At 40.8% G+C, this 13603-nt stretch overlaps 1 protein-coding gene and 1 long non-coding RNA gene across 4 annotated transcripts in view; one reads left to right on the top strand and one right to left on the bottom strand.

Moving 5' to 3' along the window:
- The window catches only part of LOC137563682 (uncharacterized), a 43388-nt gene extending 35114 nt beyond the window's left edge, over positions 1-8274 (top strand). For all 3 annotated transcript variants that reach the window (XR_011030406.1, XR_011030407.1, XR_011030405.1), the window contains exons 3-4: positions 592-694; positions 7421-8274. This is a non-coding gene — a long non-coding RNA (uncharacterized lncRNA). The remainder of the gene's footprint in view (positions 1-591; positions 695-7420) is intronic.
- Positions 1-13603, bottom strand: part of CTTNBP2 (cortactin binding protein 2) — a 167317-nt gene that overhangs the window by 103894 nt on the left and 49820 nt on the right.

Raw genomic sequence — 13603 nt, 5'->3', positions numbered from 1 at the left:
GAATCAGCCTTCTGTCTTTGTACCTTATCTGTCAGTCTGTTGCCGACCTGGCTAGTCCGACCTCGAGAACTATCTCCTCTGTTTAGAGATAGTTCACAGATCTGTCAGTGACACCCCACCCTTGGTGTCACTCACACTCTGGTCCTTCCTTCACTCAGCCTGACTCCCCCCCTTTGGGAGCCTCAGGCCGAGGAAGGAGCCTGTCCTTCAGGCAGTATCCCATACTACCTTGTATCCCCTTTACGGGGACCCTCTTCAAAGTATTACTGTTGCACCAAACACTCATATTACTCAGGTGTCCAGAGGTTAGAGATATACTGTATCTGATTGTCGGTGATACTGCAGATCATCAATAATCCGGTATATATCTGTATTCTCGGTGATACTGCAGATCACCGGTAATCAGATCCTCTCTGTGTTACACCAATCGTTACAATGATGCTGTACAGACACATCATCAGCCTCTTGGCTAGCCACTTGTCTGTTATGGGGGTGGGGGGGGGAGGAGTTGTGGGCAACTTTTTGCACTGTGATCAATTTCTTTGGAATCCCTTGAATGTCTTCTCATCTACTCTTTGCCTTGCTTCCCAGCTATCAAGTTGCCTGGCTAGAGGTGTGTCATGTCCTACAAATATAACACAACACAGTGTGTTGCTGACTATGAATGGTGTTGAAAGACCTCTCCTTTATTAAGGTATTGTTGTTACATTCAGACATACATAATCTTTTTTTACTTCTCTTCTGAACCATTTTTCTTCACTGTCTGGAAATAAAAGGTCTTCCCTGCTAAAAAATATATCAATTTGGTATAAAATGCTATATCATGTCTCCTCTCCTTTATATAACACTGAAGATCAAGTCTGAGGAACAACATACTCTGTGTGTAGCAAATGGCTGAAACAGTAATTAGTTGAGCAGTGTTTGTGTGCAAAACATTCAGGTTATTTTAGCCTAATTTACCACACATACATAGTGGGTTGAATTGACTGAGCGTACTACAGGCGTAGTCTACCTGCATAAACCAGCAGGTTTCGGCAACACAGGAAGCCTACTTCCGTGGTGCTGTGGGCTAGCCACACCAACTATCCGCCAAAAAAACTGCTTCTCAGAGCACCATGGAACTTGCAAACGCTTGTCTGCAACACAGCCACCGGCATTGAGCGATATGTCAGCCAATGGGAGGATCCAACAAGTTTCCCCCACTGATCATGTGGGCTTCGTCAGGGCCAATGAGAAGAGAGAATCCTGTCCTTTTAGAGGAGCAACCCACCACACATGAATATTCATGAGTTTCCCTACACTATCTAAGGGGGCACTCACTCACCCACAGACTAACTCATACAGAAAAGTGTGGCAGAGCAGCTCCACTTAGAGTCTACATCACCAAATCACAATCAATAATGTTAGAGACCTCCCACAGCAAGAGAGACCAATCTTTAAAATTTCAAAATCTGGGAGAAAGGAGGCTATGAAAAAATCTGTTTAATCAAAAAGCGATCATATTACCCATATTATATTGCCACATCGCCTCCTTCTGCTTCAAGATAATATCAAACTCTAGAGATCAGCAAACTGTATATTGCCTTAACCTTAACACCTGAGGTACTGCGCCCGTGGTAAAGACTAAAATGCTGACCAATCTACGTTTTACATTTATCTCTCCGGATATCTCAGAAGTGCTCATGAGTCCAATCTTTAAACTCTCTTTTCATTTGTGGACATACAGTATATCTTAGCACAGGAGCAGCTCAGAGTGTACACCCCGCTTTCAGATGTACAGCTCATGAAAGAAGTGGTTCAGAACCTGTTAGAGCCATCCTGGCTGTAAAAATATGGTAATATGGTACCCTCTCCAATACTCGCGCACACATTGCATGTTCCACAAGGAAACATCCTGCTTGGGGGAGGGATTCAATTTAGCCAAGTTATACCACCTGTGTGCTTAAACTATCTCTTAAATTAATGGCCAAGGTCCCACCACCGCAGCTCAAACTACTTTTCTAGATCATCCCAATGTGGACCAAAATATGATGTATCGGATATACCCCTTCTTAAGACATCGATGTGAGTATTCTCTCTGTCTGAACCTACCATACATCTCACTGGCCTCAGAAACGATCGTATTTGGTACAGTGAAGCATACAGTCCATGAAAAGCATGCTTCACTTGCATTGTTAACATGCACATTTCTTCCGCACTGTGAACATCGCATAGGTAGTACTTCCAGTGTAGTAAGTTTAGTTACAAAGCGCCCTTTACACCGCACCATTGTGAATGTGGCCTAAAATGCAGTCTTGGAAATTCAGTCTTTAAATTGAAAGGAATAATGCGAATTCCAGGAAAGTTTTCCCTTAGTGCTACACTTATAACTGATTATCTCATAAGCTTATTTTCAGCTCAGGTTTGCTTTAGGGCCTGTTTCCACTACATGCAGAATGGATGCAGAAAAACTAACTCCAATGAATGCCTATGAGAAAATCTGCATCAGAAAAATCGTTTTTAGTGGAAACAGGCCCATAGGCGTTATTGGAGTCAGTTTTTCTGCATCCAATCTGCATGTAGTGGAAACAGGCCCTAACATCGTATGCAAAGCAGAATGAATGTGCATTATGGGCAGTAAGCCTTTATAAATCTTACAACATTACTCATTCTGACCTTCACCGTAAAAGGTTTCAGAGCTTTACATTAGACTATTCACTATAAAAGCTACGTTGCACTTAATAGGAATACAAGTTAGAAAGTGAAATGATTTCACATATAAAATACAGAATGTGAACATACTGTCTGTCAACATTCTCAGATTCTGCTAGCTAAATTACCCAAATGAAATGCTGATTAACAAAAAAAATAAATGCTTTTGTAAGTCTATTTGCAGCTTTTATGCTTGCTATAGTGCTGTGCGATCTTTAAAACCAATGATTTAACAATTCAAATCAGATGGATAGAAGATTGAATTGTGTGCCATTCTATGCTTTGCTCACAAGCAAAATCTTCATTCTGTCAAACAATCACTATTTTCTAGCTACTTTAATTAATTTTCTAAAGAGATGTGATTAAAATATCAGCGATAGTTACTGAGGAGGAAACTTGTGTTAAATTTTCTCATTTAGTCAGACATTCACATTATTATATCATGTATGGCCATACATTTTTACGGTTCTCTACTGCAACATTTATCCCCTTTTCACTACATTTTAAGATGACTAAGGATTTACTAAATTGGCAAGGTCTTGCTCATCTCTTAACTGGCCCAGGGCCCAGATCCAATTAACTTTTCTCCTGAATTTTTCCTCAGGAGACATTTGTTCATCTCATCTACAAAATACATTTTCAGCCAGCACCTAGCGAATGGAAAAGTACTAAAAAGTTGGTTAGAAAAGTGGTATTGAACTTAAATAAATGTAGGAAAGCTTATATTAAGTTCTTTTTTTAGTTGTTGAGGGTGAAAAATTATTCCTAGCAGAAAGCTTTGCAGAAAAAGTGGCGTTGGTATATATATCGCCAGTGAGATGGGCGCAGGGTGAGCAACTCGGAGGGAGAAGTAATTGGGGTCTGGGGATCACCGGATCCCCGAACTACCCTTGCGCGAGGTTCATAGTATAGCACTAGTGCAATAGTGGCACCCAGCTTTGGAAAAAGTGAATTAATAAGGGCCCGTGGGCCTGATGCACGTAACTGCAGTAATAGGTAATATTGCCGTGCACAGGCAGGGCACATCAATTTTAGCCTTGCCAGCAGTACCGCAATATGCGCTATTAGCGAGATTCGCAGTGCTTGAATAGCGTGATCGCTGCTAAAGTACAGCATCACTTATGGTAGCGTTCATTAGTAACGCAACTCGCGGTACTGCTGGGGGAAGTAAGGGTAATACTGGGCTGTCTGTGCATGGCAATATTACCACAGTTACAGGCATTAGGCAACTTATCTGTTACAGGGGTGCTGTGGAGTTAAAAAACAAAAACAGACACTTACCTGGGGCTTCTACCGGCCCCCTGCAGCTGTAATGTCCCACGCTGTCCTCCAACGATCCGCCGTTTCCCGCAGCCTCTCCTGTTCTAATGTGGCATCTGATCCAACTGCGGCTGTGCGGTCGTGGCCGTGCTCGCTCAAGCACTCATCATCGAGAGCTTACTGCGCAGGCGCAGTACAAGAAAACTTCATCCTGCACCTGCGTAGTAAGCTCCTGATGACGCGCGCGGGAGCGAGCACTATTTGTCTTCCTAGACGAATATCCGACCTGGACCGGCGGCGGGGAACTGAGGATTGTAGGATGACGGCGTGGGGCATTACAGCTGCAGGGGCCCGGTAGAAGCCCCAGGTAAGTGCCTGTTTTTATTTCAACCCCCCTTCCCCCACGGAACCCCTTTAAAGAGTAACTGTCAGGCTGCAGAAGCTAATTTAAACCTCTATTCTCCTGTGTTAAACAGTTTAGACAGAAGCCAAAAAGACATTACTAAAGATAAAAATCTCTCTTACATTTAATGTGTTCTTATCAGCAAAGCTAAGCTCCTAAGGAGGACGCAAGCCGCATTCCATACTGCAAAGCATTCTGGGGCCCTCCCCTCGGCTGCTAAGGAGAAGACGGGATCAAGTTTCAGCAGCTTCTAACTCAGTCCAGCCACAGCACAGATAAATCTCCGGGGCAGAGTACACTGCAGGAGTCCGCTATTGTTCCTAGCCACATGGCTCATTAATATTCACTGCACACTGTGTTATTCTGTAGGAGCTGTTCTGTGATCAGAAGCAGGCAGGACATGACGACACATTTGGCTTCACAAACATGGAACCTGCCATGGGCTGTCAGGAGCATCATTCTCTGCATATACTATATAAATATTCTGTGAAATCCAAACGTGGACAGTGAAATGCATATGTAATGTAAGTACAGCCAATCTTTAGCTACTGATATATGTGTTTATTTTCTCTGAGACCTTATACCTAACAGCTCCTCTTTAAGTCATACGTATACAAACTGTTACAAGGTGTTTTCTTACTTTGGAAAAATTCCCTTTATTTCTTTTTAATTCTTTTTTTTTGTGTGTGTCTTAGTCATCTGGATATTCATGTTTTATTTCTAAAAGGCATCCTAATGGCTCTGTATTTTAGGCTGCAAAACATCATAACAGGATGGAAATAACCTATATTAAAGGCACTTTGTCTTATTGTAGGCATGTACATGCCATTTATCAGTACCTGTGAATTATCTGTATCATATGATTTTGTGTAATAACTTTTTTTTTTTTTTTTTTTTAAACTAAACCATGAAAAATAAGTGCGAAAACATTTCATTTGAGTTACTGAATCAGGCAGGGAACACACTAGGCAGAAACGCTAGCGTTGCGGAAAACGCACCTATTGCAAGTCAGTGGGCTGCATGAAAAAAACACATATACTTGCGTTCTGCAATATGCGTTTTTAAAAATGCTAGTTTTGTTGCATATTCTTCAAAAAAACATTAAAAAACGCACATAATGAAAGTCAATGGTGATGCAGAGATATTGCATTTTAGTTCGTTGTGCATGTATATGGTTTAAAAAAAAAAAGTTTGATAATGTTTTTGATTCTTGTTGACTTCCTAGTTGCATAAAAAAACGCATGCACAACGCATAAAAGACACATATACAATTTATATATGCCACAAACGCATATGTAGCAAAACGCTACGTTTCCTGCACTGCCTAGTGTGTTCCCAGCCTCAGGGTCAAGAAGACAAAGTTGTAGGTTCCTCCTGCTGATAGGAAAAATGTATTATTAACCTATTTTACAATCTTCAAGTTCTAGGTGTTACAAAATTAAAGGCAATATCCTGTCCTCAAAACAAATCATGCCTTTAATATAAACCTGGGATGTCCCAGAGGCAGGTAATAAGGGATGACAATAAAACCTGCCATTTCTGTTGTTTCCACTTCCGGTCAGGATAGGAGGGGAGAGGAATTCTGGGAGATGGGCCACCTGGATATAGTCTTTATACTGTATATTCTATTGCTACTCTTAATAACCATACAGAGCCCTCTTTTTATATTCCACCTGTGCCCAAAGTTGCACAGTGGTGGAAACATGCAAGTGTCTGCCATATGAGTGCATGAGCCAACATACTTTAAAAAAAACGCACAATAATATTTCATAATGCCAACTTAAAAGTCAGCCAATTTCTTACACTTCGTGAATTTCTGTTAATTTGAAGACATTTTTCTTAAAATGCTAATTTTTATGCATCCGCTGGCAAGCATATAAACTGTGTTCCTTACAAGATCATCATGTACCATATGTTATTTTAATGTGAAAATGCAAAGTCACCATGTGGTGCAACAAAACAAACTTTTATCATAAAAACTCTGTTTTGTTGTAATGTAACTTCAATCTACCTAGACGTCTAGTAGTTTAGAAAAGGGATATGAACTCTGAGGCCTCATTCACAGTGGGACTTTGCATTGTAATGCAATGTTAAAGTCACAACGCAGCATTACAACGCAACACAAAAAAAGGTGGTAACGCATGTTAATGCTGCATCACCATCGTATACAGTAGGTACAGTAAAGCATACAGGCAATGAAAAGTATGCTTTCCTGTACATGGTAACGTGTGCGTTACCATAACGCTACACGTTACAATGCGCCACTAACGACGTACTGTGAACGTCCCATAGGATTAGCATTGCAGTGCGGTAAGCTGCGTTATATGAGTTTATAATGCAGCTCTGCAACATTCCACTGTGAATGAGGCCTGAACTTTATATAGAGCTGCCAGAGGTTCCCACTCCACAATGGATGAACAGCACAGAAATTGTATGATCCTCTGTGCTAAGATCTCTCTTCTGTGGAGCCTGCAGTCACCTGATGCTCACAGAACATAGTGATGTGGCTACCAAAGCATAAAACCACAGATGGGCTACAATTAATTGCACAGGGGTCCATGCACACTGGACCCTGTTGCAGGAAAATGCACATAAGGTATTCCACTAACCCAAAAGTAAAGGGCACCTTATATACAATACCATTACTAGCACATCAAGAAAAGGAGAATGTGCAATCTTCTTGGTAAGCCAGTACTGGACACATGTCCAGTGTGCATGGACCATCAATGTGAGTTGCTGTTTTAATTTGTTTTATGTGGTTTTATTAAATTGTACCCCTTGTGCAATTAATTGTAGCCTGACTGTGGTTTTATGCTTTGGTGGTGGCCACATCACTCTGTTTTGTGAGCACTGGTTAACTGCACACTCCACAGAGGAGACTGTACACAGTCTTAGTACCGAGGATCATACAATTTCTGTTCCTAGACATCTAGGCAGTATTATGCAGCAAACCATGTGGAGTTAATTATGTGATCTAAATCCCTTCCAACTGGCCCACTCTATTAGTGTCGGTTGCTGAAACAATCATCTGATGCTTTTTGGTTTCTTCTTTTTTTCCTCTTCCAGGAGCTTCCTACTAATCTACTACAAAAATTTGAGGAAGATACTCAGACCAAAGAAAACACAAAATAGAAAGCTTATTCAATACAGGTAGCCTTTGTTGACATACACCCAAAAAGTTCCAAGCTCCTATTTTCAAAGCAGCAAAATATGCTATTTTATTCCAACATGGATTAAAATTGATGTACAATGGTGACAACACTAATCCGTTTCGGATCTCAACAACTCCTCTATTGAGCTTTTAGACATTGGAATGCGCTAAAAAATTGGAACCGACAAGAGATTATTAAAATAGGATCTATATTTAATTCATTTTCATCTAATTTATTCATTAGTTGCAACTGCACCCTTGTGCACTTATATCTGCACTGGGAGTTGTAAACAACACCGATTTCATCTTCTATTGATCCAACTAAAAAAAGCCATGACATGCACATGACAATACAGCATCCGATAGCCAGGAGTAGACCAAGAGCAGTCTATGGCTGTGATGGAATGTGGAATATCATGCAAATATTTTCCAAAGAGGTAAAAATGGTAAAATGTATTATTTTTGGAGTGGTTATAAATGTGAGACTTTTAAATGCAATTTTCTTTCAAAAGCACAACTGCACATCTCTCTATATACAGTATACTTTTAATTGTTCATGAATATTGGTTATCCAAAACCACCATAGATTTCATATCCAAATGTCTTCCGTCTGCAATGGACTATTACTAACCACTTGAGGACCAGAAGTCTATACCCCTCTAGTGACCAGGCCATTTTTTACAATTCGCCACTTCACAAGTTTAACGGTTTATTGCTTGGTCATACAACTTAGCACCCAAATAAATTTTACCTCCTTTTCTTCTCACAAATGGAGCTTTCTTTTGTTGGTATCTGATTACTGCTGCTAACTGTAGTTTTTTTTTTTCTTATTAAAAAAATAAGAGCGTAATGTTTGCATTTTTTTTAAATCCCCCCCCCCTCCCTCCCCCCGGAATTGGCCCTACACTACATTTACCTAGACATATGCCTATGATAGGGATTAGATTGTGAGCCCATCAGAGGGACAAGGCAATACTCTGTGCAGTGCTATGTAAGATGGCTGCGCTATATAAACCTTTAAATAAATAAAATCAGCCTGCCAGCGCTGATCAGCCACTGGCAGGCTAATTGCTGGGGCACTCTGTTTAAGGTGACGGGAGCTCATGCTCGTGCGAGCACGAGCTCCCGTCTAATCTCACTCCTTGCGAGATGACACACGTGTATCGCAGAGAAATGAGAAAGCCAATCGCTCGCCACACTTCTGCGTTAGGTGGTCAGGAGGAGGAAAACAGATAACACAACAGTTACAAGTAAGTATGTACACATGAGAAGAAAAAAAAAAGGATTACCGTACTAACAATATACATTGCCCCTTCTATGAGACCCAGCTAAAGAGACAACCATATTTGGATTTGAACACTTGCTGCATTCCATACTGTAAACATTCAAGGCAAGGCAATGTAGAAAACTAAACAGTGTAGAAAAATCATAGACATACTTCTCTGTATGACCTCCACAGTGACTTTACACAGGACATACATAAGAAGCTGGAGACTATTAATTAAAATAAACTGCCTTGGGATGAATGTGGCAATATTATGTTACTGAGGTCTAAACACATTTATTCATGGACACACATAATAAGGATGCTATTACAAAACCAATTATAAATTCAACAGAAACTGGAAGAAAACAACATCTACACGAGTTTAGTCTTCCATACTAAAATATTTCTATTTTCATCTTAGGCTAATTATATATTTTGTATACAGTGCTAAGTACAATTAGAGAACTATTGATAAACCAGAATTAAAATGGGAAAGGTCAGTTCCTCTCTTATGCAAGGTTCTCAAAAAGTTATACAAAAACGTGCCTGTACTTTCAAACATGCTTATCCAGACACCACATGCTTTCATAGGTGGAAAATTTCCTAACGTAAAAAAATAAGAATATTAGAATATGCAATAGGCTGATTCACCAGATACAAATCGCTTTGATTTTAAGCTTGAAAGGGCATACGGTAAGCATAACCGCTTGTTATGGTGGCTGTACTTTATCGAATGAACATGTACCAGTATTGGTGATGTGTTAAAGCACACAAGAATAGATATGTCCTATGTACTTGTATTGCTGGATGTTCCAATGTTTTTGTGTGTTTAACTACTCATGTATTTATGTTCCCCACTATTGTCTGCTTTTCACTCTGTACAGCACCACGGGAAAATGTTGGCGCAATATAAATACAAAAAGAATAATAATGTTTGCATTAGATGTGAATGAAGCCATTGATTTACATAGCTGTCAGTTGTAACGCAAATTGGCACTGGGTAACACTGCAGGCAATCCTATCAGGTGTAAACCCTACTTAAATAAACATCTACTGCTACCCGCATTAACCCTGATAATTCCAGGTAAAAGTACAATAGATGTACTCCCTATTCCAAGCCTTTTGTTCCTCAGCATCCTGAATTCCTGTGCATGTCTTTTTAGCTAATAACTGACACAGGGAGGATGATTCACTAGACTTCTAAACACATAAAACGGATTAGAGCACATTTACAAAGCCATGTGCATGTATGGCCCAGGGTGGCTATATGGAAATTCGTTAACTGAATCCCAGTCATTGGCAATGGCGCTCGTTCACCTGATAAATAACAAGCAAGACTGCTGCACTGATGCAACCATTGTATGCTACCATGTACGTTAAAGAGAAACCGTAACCAAGAATTGAACTTCATCCCAATCATCAGGGGGGCTCAGTAATGCTGATATTGTGGTGAAACCCTTCCCACAGTGTGATGTCAGCGCCTCACAGCTCTGAAGTCCTGACATCAAACTGTGGGAGGCTTGTTGCATTGTGGGAAATCACAGCTGTTTCCAACTGCCAAAAAAACAAGCAGCATCTCCTTCAGTGACATCACCTGCCAGCAGTAAAAATGTCACAGTGTGATAAATGTATGAATTTAAATCAGGGAGAGGAAAGATTTTACAATGGGCAAACACTGACTAAATCATTTATACATAATTACTGTAAAAATTAAGCACTTTTTTTACTACATTATTTTCACTGGAGTTCCTCTTTAAACAAACATTTTCCCTGTTTTCCCAGACATCAGGGAGAAGGTTTGAAAAACATCTCTGCACAGTTCAGGTTTGTCCAATGTCCTCCATAGCTCGATGATCTGGGGATAACTACTCCCAAACATTTGGAGAAAGGCCTGTGGCTGTGCAGAGTACTTATGGGGACATCTGGTAGCCTCCTTTAGGGCTCTTTCACACCAGAGCCCTTTTCGTGCGTTTCAAAGCAAAGGCAATTCTTTGCGTTAACCAAGGTAAAATTAAAGTCCATAGACTTTCATTTTACCTTTCACACCCGACGCTGCAGTTCGGTGCGTCGCGGTTCGACTGCGTTTTCCATCGGGTTCAATTAATAGCTACCGCCGCTGATTGCGTCGCACCGCAGATTCCCAACGACACGCCTCAGGGCATTTATAACACGTGTAGGAAACGGCTCCCGCACGCGTTAATAGATGTGAAAGAAGCCTTAGTAATAAGGGTGGGGGGGGGGGGGAAGTTAACAGGGGGAGAGGCATTTTGACTTCCTGCTGATTTCTAGTAAAAAGTAATGGTTATATTTTATTTAAAACAAAAAAAAATGAGGTTTCCTTATTTTTATCTGTATTGTTTTACTATTATGTTTTTCCATTAATATGATAAGGGACTGCTGTTTGCCCTCCATCCCTGTTGCATCACTAGTCAACAACTTACATAAGTCCCACAGTTAAAAAATCAAGTATTTGAATTTGCTGAGTATTCCTATTGGACCATTCACACGGTCCAATGAGGAATACGAGGTTTATTTCAATTTTCTTGCCAAATTCCTGTTAGTCCCTATGATGGACCAATAGAATACACCAGCGGTAAATTCAAGTGACACATCCGACTGATCAATCAGTACAGCCACAGCAACATACAGCAGCTGGTGATCAAAGAAACATACAGATGAAAATGCCATCAGAAGATATACAGTAGTATAAACAAAAATGAATCAAAATATAGAATTATACTCCAGGATAAAAAAGGGCAGAGGAAACAGATAAAATAGATCGTAGATGAAAGGAAGAAGATAATAATAGTAATGCTAACATTAGTATAGTGGTTTTCTTCTGTTGGAAGCTTTTGAGAGCTGCAGCCACTAAAGCTACATACACACGGGGGACCTTTGTGGCTAGTCGCTAGCGCACACGACAGCCCGGCGACAGCTCCGCCTGTGCAACAGCTGTCTGCACGTCTCTGCCCAAAGGCAGAGACGCGGCGGAAGCTGTCGCCGAAGGTTCCTCCCTCCGCCGGAAGCTCCATACATTGTGTATGGAGTTGCTGTCGCTAGTCCGCATACACACGGCGGACTAGCGACAGTTGCGGCAAAGTTGTGGCGACAGCTGTTGCTGGCGATTGAACAAGTAAATCGCCTGGCGACAGCTCGGAGTAGCGACAGTTCGGGGCACGCACGTCATATACACGGGCGACCTGTCGCCGCAACACGCGCGTGCCACGCCTTTAGGCTCAGTAGGCCATCCTGCAGTGTTACGGCCTGAGCCCACTAACGCAGTTGTGGCCGCTTTTCAGCAACATATCAATGTTACAGATGCTGAAAAGCGGACACAACTGCACACAGCTGCGTTAGTGGGCTCAGACCCTGAGACTTTCATTATCCTGGGGTTCCTGCTTTTATGGGGCATGATGACAAAAAATTGTAACATTTTAAAACCTCGTGAACACACACATACATACACTTGTTCCAGAGTTATTTTTTTAATTCATGTGTAGTCATCACTTATAATAGCTAATATACAGTAATCTGAAAGCTCTGAATCTCTTACCAAAAGATTTTGGATTAGTTTATCTCCACACAGATTAGTCCATTTCATCAGGTTTTGGTTTAGTCCATCTCCTCATGGGGAATATTCAACGTTTCTTAATTGTTTCAAAACCACTCACTGGGAAGGATCTATAGAAATATGCCAGGCAGGCTGCCTACTCACATGTACACTATTCTGGAAGTTGAACTGTACCCCTGCAATTCAAGGAGTGCTTTTGAAAATAAAAGAAATCCTAAGAATCCCCCCCCCCCCCCCATGAGGAGATGGAATAGTCCAAAACCTGGTGGTAAGAGGTGGATTATATACCGTAGTCTACTGTAAGTGACAGCTACAAAGAAAGTAAAAAATTAATATTGCACTTACTCTGGGACAAATGTACATCTTATATAGAGTGTGCCCTAGTGGCTGCGGCTCTGGCACTTTGAGTATGCCAGGAAAAAAGCATGATATAAATGTTATTTGTCTTATATGGAAGTGTAAACCTGAATCTTAAATTTTACAGTTTGTCGCCATAGTGCCCATTTAAGTTTTTTCTGGTAAACCTATAATACGATTGGAATATAGTGGAAATATAGGATCATCTGTTCAAAGAGAAGGAAGCAGACCATCAAGGGATAAGATTGTTAATAGTAACCAATCCATCTTGAGTGAATATATGTTAGGGTAGTGGATTTGGGGACTAGTACAGATGCTCGTAAAAGTATTAAAATCAAGCCCTGCATAGCACATTAGACAAGAACTATGTCACTGGGGTGCCACAGGCTCCCATCACAGCTTGAAACATCCAGACTACTGATGAGTGACATCTGCAAGTGTCACAGGAAGACAGAGTGAAAAAGAACTGCTGTAAAGAGAGAAGTTGACAGTTGCTATCTGAATGAAGCTGTCATATCCAAACGGCATCCTACTAGGAACCTGGCAGCGCCTTTCCTCTGCATGCTGAGCTCAGAGCGACTGCTGAAAATTCACAGTATCTATATACAGGATAAAAATATTAGTTGATTTTGAACTGTATTTGCAAGACTTTAAGAAAAATGCCTGCCGCTTTGCACAACATCAAATTTTATGAAGTGAACATAAGCTCTTGCATGTATTAATAACCTGACTTGCTTACCACTACGGTGAAACATAAGCCTAAATGTCAGTGGATTAATGATGACAGCTTGCAGAGTGGCCTCCTAAGAGCTTTGTTAACAGTATATAGGAGTACTTTACTGGGCTTAGAATGAAATTACTGCAATTTGTCTGAAAAAATAAAAAAAGGGAAAAAAAAAAAAA

This window comes from Hyperolius riggenbachi, chromosome 3, assembly GCF_040937935.1.
Source record: "Hyperolius riggenbachi isolate aHypRig1 chromosome 3, aHypRig1.pri, whole genome shotgun sequence".
NCBI lineage: Eukaryota > Metazoa > Chordata > Amphibia > Anura > Hyperoliidae > Hyperolius > Hyperolius riggenbachi.
This window is presented reverse-complemented; position numbering and strand designations above follow the sequence as displayed.